Source organism: Littorina saxatilis, linkage group LG9 (genome assembly GCF_037325665.1).
Source record: "Littorina saxatilis isolate snail1 linkage group LG9, US_GU_Lsax_2.0, whole genome shotgun sequence".
Classification (NCBI taxonomy): domain Eukaryota; kingdom Metazoa; phylum Mollusca; class Gastropoda; order Littorinimorpha; family Littorinidae; genus Littorina; species Littorina saxatilis.
In genome coordinates, this window is record NC_090253.1 from 47118267 (window position 1) to 47132998 (window position 14732).

Sequence of the window (14732 nt, forward strand, 5' to 3'; positions counted from 1 at the left end):
CATGTTGATATTCATTTGCTCGACATTTCTGTTATCATTTGATAACAGTCAGCATATTAGAAGTAACTAATTTATAACACATTCAATACGATAGTATCGCATAAAGCATATAATACAATGGTATCACAATTTTATTTCAAATCATTCTTGAAGTTGATATATGACAATCATATATTACTGCACTTTCTTTAAGTTTTTATATATTGCATTGCTATCAAAATAACAACATCATGTCAAATACAACCAAATCAGATATCACAATTTGCACGCACTCATTAAGATAAGTACACACGCACGCACACACGCTCGTGCATGCATGCAACACACACGCTCTCTCTCTCTCTCTCTCTCTCTCTCTCTCTCTCTCTCTCTTTCTCTCTCTCTCTCTCCCCCTCTCTCCCCCCCCCCTCTCTCTCTCTCTCTCTCCCATAATATGTAAGGGTCCCAATACATCCAAACAACACATTCCATTGTAGTTGATGTCCAATTACTAAAAATGACGGTGGTGGAAGACTTCCTTTCAGATTTATTTAAATATTGTTCCATACCATCAGTGTTTGAAAACATACAAATTCCAAGTTTTGATAACACATTTTTTCTTCAAGATTATGTATGTTCAGTAATTGTCCACAACTGTACATAATTCATATAACACTTATAATTTGTGTATAGCCATTTTTGTGTTCATATTTCTATGATTTGTAGTTTCTACTTTTTTTTCTTTTTGATGTGAATGCACGTATAAATGTGATCAGAGTCTTCCCTCTTGGGCATCGGCTGGTTGAAACAAAGCTCGTTTGTACTGCTTATGACCAGCGTCTTCAGGATCACGAGAAGAATTTAGAACTGGGACAACTAACAGACTGAATGAATATCGGAGGGCTTTTTGAACTGGTTCTCTTGAGTGTCAAAGGAACCTTAAATCGTTTGCCTGAAGGAAGACTTGAAATACAGAGACTTGGAGGATGATTAGAATAATCATGGGAGATTTCGATGGCGTTACGCTTCATACCAACCTGGTAGAGACTATAGTCAACTGACTTGCTTAGGGGTTTCTCACTGAGGTCTGTTGACAGTCTCAACAAATACGGTATCATTTTGCTTTTGTGCGTGTGTTGTTGTTGTTCTTACATTTATTGTACCATACCTTGTCACAATCTTAAAAGCTACAAAGCTTTCGATTCAACTGAGATCGAAAAGTTCCGTTGAACTTTGATTTACATTAAAATATTTTAGAACACATTAATGAACACGACTTGCGTTGTGAGAAGGAAAGGAAAAGCTGCTGTGTGTGCGATAAGAACAGTGTGAGCCAACTGGGGACGGGTGTTTATGCGTCAGGCATCGGTCAGTTAAGTAAACAACTACATTAGAACAAAACATTATTTGATCATACTGCACGAAGCGATATTGTATTTTACACATTAATGAATTGATTAAGACTCTAAATTTCATGAAAACAGTATCCGTGCTTGGTTTAAACAATGTTTTATTCGTGATTTACATGTTCATGAGATTTACATTGACATAAAGTGAAAACAACAACAAGCCTACGGCTTATGGTGGTGTCTTCAAAACAAACTTGCAATTAGAAATAAGAACATGGCAGATAGTCAAGTCCTTACACAATATGCAACAACTCTGAGTCAGTTTAACACAAAACATCATTCAAATTTAGAAGAAAACAAGTCGCGTAAGGCGAAATAACAACATTTAGTCAAGCTGTCGAACTCACAGAATGAAACTGAACGCACTGCTTTTTTCACCAAGACCACATACTCGTAGTTTTGTCAGTCCACCGCTCGTGGCAAAGGCAGTGAAATTGACAAGCCATGCAGAATAGTGCAGTAGTGGTCGCGCTGAGCAGGATAACACGCTTTAATTTCTGTATGTCTATTCTTTTTAGCTTACTGAGTTTGTTTTTAATCCAAACATATCTTATCTATATGTTTTTGGAATCAGGGACCGACAAGGAATAAGATGAAATTGTTTTTAAATCGATTTCGAAAAATTAATTTTAATCATAATTTTCATATTTTTAATTTTCAGAGCTTGTTTGTAATCCAAATATAACATATGTATATGTTTTTGGAATCAGAAAAGGACGGAGAATAAGATGAAATTGGTTTTGGATCGTTTAATAAAATAAAAAAAATTTACAAGTTTTCGATTTTTAATGACCAAACTCATTCATTAGTTTTTAAGCCACCAAGCTGAAATGCAATACCAAAGTCTGGCCTTTCTCGAAGATTGCTTTGCCAAAATTTCAATCAATTTGATTTAAATATATGAGGGTGTGACAGTGCCGCCTCAACTTTTACAAAAAGCCGGATATGACGTCATCAAAGGTATTTATCGAAAAAAATGAAAAAAACGTCCGGGGATATCATTCCCAGGAACTCTCATGTCAAATTTCATAAAGATCGGTCCAGTAGTTTAGTCTGAATCGCTCTACACACCCACAAGCACAGACAGACACACACACACACACACACACACACACACACACACACACACACACACACACACACACACACATACACCACGACCCTCGTCTCGATTCCCCCTCTATGTTAAAACATTTAGTCAAAACTTGACTAAATGTAAAAACAGCAAAAGAGAAGAAACAAGTAAACACACAAACACATCTTACTAGAAGTATGCGTGAAGGATAGTAATCAGTAACTATTCAGAACAAGAAAACACAATTCTGTTTTAAATTGTGGTATCTTGCGATTTAGAGGTCGTCGTCAGTAATATAGATTTGACTGGGATACCAAAGGGGGGAATCATAAATTGAGATAATAGGGTGTTTTACCATAAACCATTTTATGAAACAAAATTAATGTATGTCTTCGGCGCCTTTCTTTCAAGGAGGTAAATCCAGATTCAGCATAGAGTTTAAAATGGCTTGTGCCTCGTACAGCGCCAAGTATCATTCTAATGGCGCCGAAATGGGAATTTTAAAGTTCTTCTGCTATGGCATTGGTAAAATTATCCCAAAATGTATCAGCGTAAAGGTCTTATAAATAATGTCCAGATTGTTTCCGATTCCACTAGAGTTTACTTCCAAATTTTAAACTGTCGGGTTCCATAACATATTTCAGTTTGCGATTTCGTATAACATCGTTGTATTCACTACGTATTTGACGAAATAGTGCCCAGGGTTCAGGAGTGCTAATTAACATGTACAGCCAATGCATGAATAAACCGTTTTCTGTCTCTTAATTTCAACATGGTTTCTGTCATCCACGGAGCATCTGAATCACAAACCATGACAGTTTTACTTGGTATACACAACATGGCAGCGTTAATGAAGTGATCCGAGAACAGTTGTGCAGCATGGTCAATGCACTGGTCATTTACAAATTTCAAACAATTAATTTTCGAAAGCTCTAATTAAAATGTTTCCTTATCCAGTTTTTCATAATTCAAAATAGTGCGTTTAAAAAAACGATATGTGTTGTGTCTGTTGCTTTAAAATGACGTGTGGTTCGGAATGGTCGCTGCAAACGGGCGGAATAACTTCAACCTTATCTACAGTAGGCGGTATAATTAAGTCAAGACACGTTGAGGTGCATGGTTTCTGTTGGTGCAGGGGTTGTACCCAAGTACTGTAAAGTGTTCAATATACCCGAAAGGTGTTTGGAGAGATAATACACAAAATCATGTCATGCCGAATTCACAGAATTGCCGAATTCGCGGAGGCGGCAACATGTTTGCCTATTTCGTGTAATCGGCAAAACGTTGTCTGCTAAAATGTCCCCATTTCCCAAAAGCGTTATTAGCCCGTCGGTTACTTTTTGTGTCACCAGAACATTGTGTTAACATTACTTTACCTCTCTATTATGGTTGTTGTGGTCTGTGTTGGTCTGTGTCGAGCATAACTCCGGAAATGCACGATTACCGATTATTCCAATATGTATCCATTCGAGTATCTAGCTGTCTAAGTGTGATGATATCCCAGGCATTTGAGAACTTTAAACCAAAAAGTGGCTTTCGATTTTGCAAAATGGGCACATTTTAGAAGCCTTTACGCTTTGTTTTGGCAAAACGCGAAATGGGCAGAGTTTTGCCGATTCCGCGAATTCGGCAATTCCGTGAATTCGGCACGACATATATACTACAACAGTCTCAAAATCGAGAAAAACTATTTTTGGGCGAGCAACTGGCCCATATTGAGTAAAAACAACCAACCCTGGATCTTAAGCTAACGAAATGTAAAGGCATTCTAACTCTATGTTACAACTTCTTTGAAGAAGAAGAACCAGGGCTGGGTATCAGGAGCTAGGAATGGGACGACCATCTGTGAACAGGTCTCTCTCTCTAAAAAGGAATAACAGTTGTGAAGGATCAAAAACCAGGGGATAGCTACAGCGACAAACAGGTGAACAAAACAGTTACACACGTTTATATACAATGTAAGTAAATGAAATGAATGGACATATGACACAATTTTGACATCGTCCGAGTCAAAATCGCTGACGTGGCAGTCAGAAAAAAAGTTAACAAAATGAACGGAGATGGAATTGTACTCCAGGTGTGTATATTGCAATAAACAAATATAGAGCAAAAAACCCAGTTTTTAATAATTTGTAGCAAGAACAAGAACAACACTTGCTAAGAAATTACGTTTTAAGCATCTTGCACACGAAGAATATTTACATGTAAATGTTAAATATTAAGTCGATGTCACGTAATTTAGTCGAGCACAAAAACTTAATATTGTTTGACTCTCAAATAATACACCCACCAATGTGCACCCACCGAAACACACACACTCACAGACACACACACAGACACACACACAGACACAGACACACACAGACTCACAGACACACAGCCACATATATTCCTACATACATTATCTTAATACATTCATCTAAGTACAATTGCGTACATGTGTTCAAATACATTGCTATCAAAGTTAAACATCTTCAGAGTTAAGCAGCAGATGCGTTGAACAAAATCAGAGAAATGTTAAAGGACAGAAGAGTCAAAATAACTTTTGCACACAACAAACACCGAACGCATAAGGCTGGTTTCATATAATACACTCCCATACGCACACACACACACACAGACAAGCACACAGACGCAAACACATCTTCAAAATTGGGCTGCAGATGCGTGGAACAAAAATCAGAAATATATATACACGGATACAAGTGCCAAATAGCACTCGCACACAACAGAACACTGGGCGCATTAATTTGGTTTCGTATAGGACACACACACACACACACACACACACACACACACACACACACACACACACACACACGCGCGCGCGCACGTCTTTAATGTTAAGCAGCAAATGCTTTGAACAAAAATTAGAGAAATATCCAAGCATACAAGTGTCAAAATAATACTCGCACACAGCAACATACTAGACGTATTAAACTAGTTTCATATTTGACACTCCAATACGCACATACACACACACACACACACACACACACACACACACACACACACACACACACACACACACACACTCAGACACAGACACAGACACAGACGCAGACACACCGACGCACAAAACATTGTATCAGGACATTTAAAATACCCCAATATAAAACAAATAGTGAAAATAAGTGTTTTGTGCAAGGGAGATCAAGGAAAATAGTTTTGAAGCAACTTTTCAACAAACAATAAAACTGCATGGTAATATCTTTCAAAAATCAATCAATATCTTGGAGTTTGCAGTGATTTTCAGATTAATTCTTCTTGATGTTCCTTAAGAAATACCTCAAATTAAAAACAAATAATGGAAACAAGTGTTTTGTTCCTGGGGAATGAAGGGAGATTATTTTGAAGCAGCTTTTTTAATGTGATATCCTTGAATAATCAAAATAAGGAATTAAGATTTCTACACATTTTGTCTTTCTAATTTTCTCTATAGCATTGATTTGAGGGGAACATCTTTTTTTCTCAGAATGTTTCAAAAATGAAAATCAAGGGAGGCAACTAACAGATGTATGATATAAAAACATAACACATTCAGTGACGCATTACTTTTACCCTTCACTGGATTACGCTTTGGACTACACAGTCCGGATGATGTGGGTCGTGTACGACCCATACTTTATAACGAAATATTCAACGTAAAGAGTATGGGTCGTACACGACCCACGCCATCCGCCTCTTTGCAGAATATGAGTCGAGAAAATTGATTATCAGCATTGTGCTGGAGGCGAATGCAGATATAATTTTAAAGACATGTCTGTTATCATTTGCTAGCAGCCAGCATATTAGAAATAACGGTTGTATTACCGTCTATTTGGACAAAAATAAATTCCCAAGCGACCACGCGAATTAGACAGAACAGCCGCAATGGGAACTTGATCGCTCCTATCTGCATGCTTATGCCTGTCAGTCAAAGCATTCTCGTGACCTGGGTCAGCCAATCACTCACCTGACATGATGAATATCACAGTTAAAATGCGTTCACTCAGCACTCTCAATAGATAAACCATGTTGAACATGCTTTGCAGTTGCTTAGATTTTTCTTGTCCAACAGATAGATTTAGAATCGCCAGACGGAAAGGAAATGACATAAAGGTGTATTTGACGTAAATTGAGTGACGCAATTTTACTTGAATCTTCAGTACTTTGACAATGACATTTTCAAAGGAGTGGGTCGGCATTGCAAACGCAGAGGGTGGGTGGTGCCTTAAGGATTGCCGTTCTGTATAGCACCCACCGACAAAACTGGTTTTTCGTTATTTTTTAGATGAAAAATTGTATTATCTTACATCATTTGAAGTGTCATTCTTTAGAATAAGTCACGCTGATATTGTTAATTCCAATGTTTAGTTTGTCTTGTTAATTTATGGCGTGATAAACAAAAAGGGTCCCTGTCTGAACGTTATAACATTTAGAGGATCACCTAGAATCAGTCTTGATTGGTCAAAAAGCCATACCCTGTATAGCACATTTTGGAGTGTTGTACAAAGTAGGTGTTGTGGAGATCGCTAGATGCCACTGGAATCGAATGGAAGGATAAAGAACATTATGGAACTTACTTTGATTAAGTGCGCAGTCACTCATGACGTAAGCGTAGACGCTCATCGGACAGACGGAACTGTGTAGATCTAACCAGATTAGTGTCGATGTTTCCCGAATATTCTCGTATGTCCATTAACTATATAAGTAGGGCTGCGCACACGTATTGTTGTTCTTTACCAGTCTTGCACTTGTTCTTTCTTACACTGTGCTGAGAGAAATTGTCACCGTTGTTCCAGCTGTTAATAAATCTACAGAACCTACACAACTCGTTGTGTCTCCTTTGCGACTGAGAGTGGCGAAAGGAAAAACACGACAACTGGCGTCGCCGACAGTTACTTCCCTTGTCTATTCGGAGTGACTTATTACTGCAAAATGACGGAAACAGAGCAGCTGATAACGCTTCTAAGGGAGCAGTTGGAGCAACAGCAACGCCAGCACAAGGAAGATATGGAGCAACAAATGCACCAGATGGAGATGATGATGAAAGTGTTCAGTGGTGCCGCAGCTTCTGCCAGGGAGGAAAGCTACGACGATCCGAGTGCTTCGAATCTACGTTTTCCCATTACTACACAGGCAGCTGCAATCCCATCTTTTGTTGCGTTTGATGCAACATCGGAACTGTGGCCTGACTACTGGTCAAGATTTTGCACGTTTGTGGTCGCCAACTCCGTGCCGGAGCAGCGTAAGGCTCAAGTTTTCTTGACGAATCAGACTGCTACGGTCTACAAACAACTGGCAAATCTGGCTACTCAGCAAAACCCGCCCAAGGACATCAACTTTTTGACAATGGACGAAATTGTCAAATTCATGAAAGAACATTTCCATAGTGCGAGAACGTTTCAAGTTCTGGAGTGACATGAAACGGAAGCCAGGCGAAACTCTCCAGGAGTTAGCAGCGCGCATACGCCAAGACGCCGCTACCTGTGACTTTCCTTCGATCAAAAACCCACAAGACGAAGCTCTGAGACAGAGATTCATATGTTCTGTCAACAATGAGGCTGTCTTAAAGGCTCTATTCAAGATCAAGGACACAGAGCTGGATTTCGCACGTGCTGTCCAAGTCGCGATTGAGACTGAAGACGCAGCGAAGGTTGCAAAGGAAACTGTATACGGTTCCAAGACCATGCCAGTCAACAAGGTCCACCAGAACAAGACTACGGGTCCACGAAAGAACAACAAGCAGTCTAATTCCACAGACAGGAAGTGCTACCGATGTGAAAAGGCCCACAAATCAACAGACTGCCCCTACAAAGAAGCCAAATGCCGATACTGTGACGTCACAGGACATTTGGAAGCTGTCTGTAGAAAAAAGCAACATCAGAATCGGGAACGACATTCCCAGGCTTCCGTGAAGAGAGTCACGAAAGCAGAGCTTGTCAAAGCGATCCTCGGTGAAGTTCCCCAAGATACTCCTAGGTTGGATGTACCCATAACAATCCAGGACCGACAGTTCACCATGGAACTGGACACCGCAACTACGGGAAATTTTGTTTCTCTTCTGGTCTGGAGACAACTAGGAAAACCGAAGCTGGATGACGTCACACATCGTTACGAGTCTGCCAGCAAGCCCGACCTGCCCGTGCTGGGAATTTTCATGGGCCAAACCAAGGATCCAGTGACTGGTAAGCAAAGCTCAATTCCGTACATCGTCACCAAGATCCCTGATCTGAATCTGCTAGGACGCAACGCAATCCAGACTCTGGGAATTTCTGTGGACAATGCTCTAGGACTGAGGAGCATAGAGAGTCACGCTAAGAGTGAGGGTGCAAAACCTACGCATCCAGCGACCTCCAACGCGCTTTATGCTGCCCTGCAACGAGATTGTCACAGACTGTCTGATAAATTCCCAAATCTCTTCAAACAAGAATTGGGATGTCTCAAGGACTTCGAACTGGACGTGAAGTTCAAGTCTGATGCGAAGCCGGTTTTTCACAAGGCACGTCCGGTACCTTTCGCTCTTCGTGATGACCTCGCCAAAGGCTACGAAGAAGGCATCGCCAAAGGAGTCTGGAAGCCAGTCCAGTTCAACGAATACGGAACGCCAGTGGTACCAATTCGTAAGGCACAAACCTCGGGCACCCTGAAGCCCAAGCTACGGATCTGTGGTGACTACTCAGTGGGCATCAATGATCAGCTTGAAGATCACCGTCATCCAATGCCACTCCCAGAGGAACTGATGCAGAAGCTAGGAGGTGGATTCGGATACACCAAGATCGATCTTGCTGATGCCTACAACCAGATCAAGCTGGCACCAGAGAGTCAACGCAGGCTAGCCCTCAGCACTCACCGTGGGGTACTCCTGCAGCAACGACTTCCTTTCGGGATAAAGTCAGCACCTGGTTACTTTCAAGAGATCATGGAAAACCTGACCTGTGATCTACCTGGTGTTGCCGTCTTCCAAGATGATATACTCGTCAGCGGGAAGGACGCCAACGACCACCTGAGCAACCTGGAACGTTTGCTCACTCGTCTGAACGACAAAGGACTCAGATGTCGTCATGAAAAGTGCAAGTTCGCACAAGCCAGTGTGGAATACCTTGGACATACCTTATCGGCCGAAGGGATCTCCAAAGGATCGAAGGTCGAGGCAGTTTTGAAAATGCCAGCCCCTACGGACGTCTCAAGCTTGAAGTCTTTCTTGGGCTCAGTTCAGTTTTACGGGAAGTTTATCCCTAACCTGGCCAGCATGGCAGAGCCGCTCTGCCGCCTGACGAAGAAGGCGAACCCCTGGAAGTGGGGAGATGAGGAACAGGCAGCATTTGAACAGTTGAAAAATGTGCTTTCCTCGGATCAAGTTCTGGTACACTTCGATCCAAACAAGACTTTGGGACTAGCTTGTGACGCGTCCAACGTTGGAATTGGAGCAGTCCTATTTCATCGCTATCCAGATGGAAGCGAGCGCCCAATCGCCAACGTGTCCAAGACTCTCACGGCTGCAGAAAGGAACTACAGCCAAATCCACAAGGAAGCCCTGGCCATCATCTTTGGTTTGCGGAAGTTCTACCAGTATCTCTACGGACGTCAGTTCATACTGGTGACAGATCATAAGCCGCTGACATCACTGTTCGGACCGAAGAAAGGGACTCCACTGCTCGCAGCTAACAGACTAGCTCGGTGGGCCCTGTGGCTGAACCAGTTTAACTACACCATCGAGTACCGGAAAACAGCGGATCATGGCAATGCAGATGCCCTTAGTCGCTTGCCATACGGAGATGACATCGACTTCGACAGGGAGGAAAGTGGTGAAGACATGGACATGGTGTGTGCCATCAAGGTTCTCAGTCTTCAAGTCCAGCCTGTGGATGCCAACATCCTCCGTCAAGAGTCAGGAAAAGATCCAGTGATATCTACTGTGATGCGCTACGTCCGTAAAGGCTGGCCACCAAAGAACGCTGAGATCAATGAAGATGTCAACAAGTTCCGGAAGTTGTCGGACTCTCTCAGTATCTGCCACGGATGCCTCGTCCATGGATCGAGAGTGGTGATTCCACAGAGCCTGCAGTCCAAGATCCTTGATCTGCTGCATCTCGGACACTTCGGCATGGAACGCATGAAACAGTTGGCAAGAACTGCTGTTTACTGGCCCGGTATCGATGCTGCTATTGAGATGGCTACTCGACGATGTGACTCGTGCGGTGAACATCAGAACAAGCCATCCAAGCCTCCAGTTCACCCATGGATGCTACCAGAAAAGCCGTGGAGCCGCTTACACCTGGACCATGCAATCAACTTCATGGGTAGAGACTGGCTGGTGATCACGGATGCTTACTCCAAGTATCCATGCATTCATCCTACGTCATCCACGTCCTCTAGAGCCACTCTAGACCTGCTGGAAGAAGATTTTGCTCATTTTGGATTGCCTCACACGCTGGTCACTGACAACGCGCCGACCTTCACTTCTGAAGAATTTCAGAGCTGGTGCAAGGAACAGGGGATCACGCACCTGACAGGGGCACCATATAATCCTGCTACCAATGGAGCCGCCGAACGTTTGGTGCAGAGATTCAAACAAGCACTGAGAAAATCTTCTTTGCCACCGAAGCGTGCTCTTCAAGAGTTCTTGATGCAGTACCGGAGAACGCCGACATCCTGTGGTTTCTCTCCGAGTGAACTCTTGAATTCCAGGCAGTTACGGACACGGATCGACACTCTGCTGCCCTCACCAGCCCACATCGCTCAGGGCAAGCAATCCAAGGAGGCATCCAAGTCTCAGATGACTCCAGACTTGAAAGCTGTCGTCAATGTAACCAGACAGTACAAGGCCGGAGATCCTGTGTATGCTCTGTACCATGGACCTCGCCGAGACAAACAACCCCGATGGGTACCAGCAGTCATCAAGAAGTCTCTGGGTACTCGCTGCTTCAACGTCATGGTCATTCCTCATGGTCCAGTATGGAGACGACACTGGGAGCAGCTACAGCCACGCTACACCACTGAGGAAGACAATGAACCTGGTGAGGAAGTGGACACTGTTTCTGAACTTGTAACAGATCACCCCATGGAGATCTTGGAAACTGTACCACAAACTCGGAGACAGACCAAACCCAAAGGTACTCCATCCGTTCCAGAGTATGGACCTGACAATCCAAGACGGTCAAAGAGAACACGCAAACCCACAGAGAGACTTTGCTGTTGATGCTTGAGGAGTAGCATCAGTTTAGGTGGGGAGGTGTTGTGGAGATCGCTAGATGCCACTGGAATCGAATGGAAGGATAAAGAACATTATGGAACTTACTTTGATTAAGTGCGCAGTCACTCATGACGTAAGCGTAGACGCTCATCGGACAGACGGAACTGTGTAGATCTAACCAGATTAGTGTCGATCACTGGGCGAAAAGTCACGTTTTGGCACTATAACGTGGCATATAACATGAAACATGAAGTTAATCAACTGAATTTTGTGGCATTATACCTGTGCGATTCACATCAAGTTAGAAAAACTGCCGTAACGCAATAAAATCCCTGGGATTTTAGCAGGGTGCAAAACACGGTAAAACATCGAGTTTTGGTGTCTGTGTTTTGGACGTTTTCGCTACGTTAACGCACGGCGATTCACGTCGTGTTAAACGCGTTTCAGCAGTGCGCAAAATACCACAAAACCTATGGAGTTACGATAAGTTTTTCTGGTTTCTAAAACTTGATGTTAGTGTGTTGTTTTGATGGATTATTCTGCGTTTTCATCAGCCTGGTGCCAAACCCCGGCCGCCTCTCGGCGAGTCTGCAGAATCAGACGATTATCGGCTTCCTCTCTCTCTCTTTCTCTCTCAGCACGGTCACACACACACACACACACACACACACATATATATATATATATATATATATAATTATATACATACACACACACACACATTGCACCGGCATACACCATACACACACACACACACACACACCGTCACACACACATTCACACCGTCACTGCACACACACATTATAACTGACATATAATGACACACACACGGTACACACAGGCACACGCACAGGCACACACTGTGCACACACTGGGACACACAAACATACATACACACATACACACACACATGCACGCGCGCGCGCACACTATGGGCACACACACTCGCACACACACACACACACACACACACACACACCTTTTTTGGTATCTCTTATTTTCTCCATAAGAGCCTTGTAAGTGCACAAGAGGAGATACAGTACGAATAGCCCGTGCGTTGAACAGAGAAAGTAGGTCATTTTAAACTGACAATTTTTGGCCAGCCAGATAAGAGTTCGTCTCTATTCCTTAGCAAACCTACGGTACCGAGCGAGTTAATCATTTTCACATGTGTTGCTGAGGCGAGCTTTGCTGGCCCTGAGAAAGCCGACTGACCACAAAGAGGTCTTTGTTCTAGTTCCCCCCCCCCCCCCTCCCCAAAACATCCGGCCGAGAGGGTGGCTGATTGACTGGACTTACTCTCCATGTATCTGCAGGAAGTGACTCGAGTTGGAGATTTTAGGATTTTCATTGCCCTTCCTTTTCTGATAATGTTTTAATCACATAGTTTTTGGATGCAACACATAATGTCCTTTTTACATTTAGTCAAGTTTTGACTAAATGTTTTAACGTAGAGGGGGGAATCGAGACGAGGGTCGTGGTGTATGTGCGTGTGTGTGTGTGTGTGTGTGTCTGTCTGTCTGTGTGTGTGTGTAGAGCAATTCAGACTAAACTACTGGACCGATCTTTATGAAATTTGACATGAGAGTTCCTGGGTATGAAATCCCCATACGTTTTTTTCATTTTTTCAATAAATGTCTTTGATGACGTCATATCCGGCTTTTCGTGAAAGTTGAGGCGGCACTCAGTGTCACGCTCTCATTTTTCAACCAAATTGGTTGAACTTTTGGTCAAGTAATCTTCGACGAAGGCCGGGGTTTGGTATTGCATTTCAGCTTGGTGGCTTAAAAACTAATGAGTGAGTTTAGTCATTAAAAATCTGAATATTGTAAAAAAAACCCAACATTTATAAAACGATCCAAATTTACGTTCATCTTATTTTGCATCCTTTTCTGATTCCAAAAACATATAAATATGTTATATTTGGATTAAAAACAAGCTCTGAAAATTAAAAATATAAAAATTATTATCAAAATTAAATTGTCCTAATCAATTTAAAAACACCTTCATCGTATTCCTTGTCGGTTCCTGATTCCAAAAACATATAGATATGATATGTTTGGATTAAAAACAGGCTCAGAAAGTTAAAACGAAGAGAGGTACAGAAAAGCGTGCTATCCTTCTCAGCGCAAGTACTACCCCGCTCTTCTTGTCAATTTCACTGCCTTTGCTGTGCGCGGTGGACTGACGATGCTACGAGTGTTACATTGCGTTCAGTTTCATTCTGTGAGTTCGACAGCTACTTGACTAAATGTTGTATTTTCGCCTTACGCGACTTGTTACATTTAGTCAAGTTTTGACTAAATGTTTTAACATAGAGGGGGAATCGAGACGAGGGTCGTGGTGTATGTGTGTGTGTGTGTGTGTGTGTGTGTGTGTGTGTGTGTGTGTGTGTGTGTGTGTGTGTGTGTGTGTGTAGAGCGATTCAGAGTAAACTACTGGACCGATCTTTATGAAATTTGACATGAGAGTTCCTGGGTATGATATCCGCGGATGTTTTTTTCCATTTTTTCGATAAATGTCTTTGATGACGTCATATCCGGCTTTTTGTAAAAGTTGAGGCGGCACTGTCACACCCTCATTTTTCAATCAAATTGATTGAAATTTTGGCCAAGCAATCTTCGACGAAGGCCGGACTTTGGTATTGCATTTCAGCTTGGTGGCTTAAAAATTAATTCATGACTTTGGTCATTAAAAATCTAAAAATTGTAAAAAAAACAATATTTTTTATAAAATGATCCAAATTTACGTTCATCTTATTCTTCATCATTTTCTGACTCCGAAAACATATAAATATGTTGTATTTGGATTAAAAACAAGCTCTGAAAATTAAAAAAATAAAAATTATGATCAAAGTTAAATTTTCGAAATCAATTTAAAAACACTTTCATCTCATTCCTTGTCGGTTCCTGATTCCAAAAACATATAGATATGACATGTTTGGATTAAAAACACGCTCAGAAAGTTAAAACGAAGAGAGGTACAGAAAAGCGTGCTATCCTTCTCAGCGCAACTACTACCCCGCTCTTCTTGTCAATTTCACTGCCTTTGCCATGAGCGGTGGACTGACGATGCTACGAGTATACGGTCT